Source organism: Priapulus caudatus, unplaced genomic scaffold, assembly GCF_000485595.1.
Source record: "Priapulus caudatus unplaced genomic scaffold, Priapulus_caudatus-5.0.1 Scaffold133, whole genome shotgun sequence".
NCBI lineage: Eukaryota > Metazoa > Priapulida > Priapulimorpha > Priapulimorphida > Priapulidae > Priapulus > Priapulus caudatus.
Genome location: NW_014577194.1, coordinates 455394 through 456666, shown reverse-complemented (window position 1 = coordinate 456666; position 1273 = coordinate 455394). Strand labels below are relative to the sequence as shown.

The 1273-nt window shown below is 45.9% G+C and overlaps 1 protein-coding gene across 1 annotated transcript in view; it reads right to left on the bottom strand.

The window, feature by feature from the left end:
* Window positions 1–1273, bottom strand: part of LOC106805916 (dynein heavy chain 12, axonemal-like) — an 85289-nt gene that overhangs the window by 55496 nt on the left and 28520 nt on the right. The window lies entirely within an intron of this gene.

Below are 1273 nucleotides of genomic sequence, written 5' to 3'. Positions count from 1 at the left end.
GATAGATAGATAGATAGATAGATAGATAGATAGATAGATAGATAGATAGATAGATAAATACATATATAGATATTTTTGGGGTATTTCTCTATCAACCAAGTGGTCACCAACTGAGCGCTTCATTTCCCGGGCAACGCCGGGTGTCCCGCTAGTTACCTCATAAACGTAGTCGTAGACGAGTCCCTCGGTAGGAAGGTGACAGTCTATCTTCCCCACGGCGCTGGGAATAGGGTGCTTTTCGTCTTTCCCTAGGAGCAGGTTGCGTATGTACTCATCGAACTTCTCTCTGCTAGCAGTGTCTGAACTGCCACCTAGCGACCAAATCAAGCCGAAGAGGAACGAAGCCTAAAAAAAGACACACAGCTCTGACTTTCTTCCACCATTGCAACATTACACAAATATAACAAAATCTCTGTTCGCATAACAAGAATCCCTGCACACTTAAGATGATACGGCAATACACCCCCACGCAGTTGACCTTCTCTTCTGCCTTCATCCACGCGAACAACTTCAAATGAGGAAACAGGCGAACAAAAAGAACACGGATGAAATTCATACATGAAGGGTGAATTCAGGTAAAAAAAATAATAACTTCGAAAAAAATAAAACCGATAACTTCGATAACTCCGAGTCCGATGAAAAGAGTCTGACGGGATGGATCCCAGTACCTGAAGCCACACGGCGAGGACCTTGGCATCGGGAGGCTGCGGCGATCCCGCATCCGGCTCGCACTCTCTCTTCATCAGCATCTCGACTAGATTCATCAGAGACTGCACCAGGTTGGAGTTGCTCGTCGGGCAGAGTTCCTACACGCGAAGCACACGGACACTCTCTACAGACACTCACCCCACGACACACACGAGCATTAGTCCTCGCCTCGAGATGTTACGTGAGCCGTAGCGAGGCGCGGCTAGCGTGCCTACCGCCACTGCTATGTGGGCGAGTGACAGTCAATGGGGGAGGGGGCAGTGTGACGGCCTGTGGTGGCTACTATGTACGTATCAGATTATTTGTGAAAGTTGAGTTACCGTTTGCAAATGTTCAAATTCCGAACATCTTACAACAAACGTACGTATCAGATTCTTTGTGAAAGTTGAGTTACCGTTCCAAATGTTCAAATTCCGAACATCTTACAACAAACGTACGTATCAGATTCTTTGTGAAAGTTGAGTTACCGTTCCAAATGTTCAAATTCCGAACATCTTACAACAAACGTACGTATCAGATTCTTTGTGAAAGTTGAGTTACCGTTCCAAATGTTCAAATTCCGAAC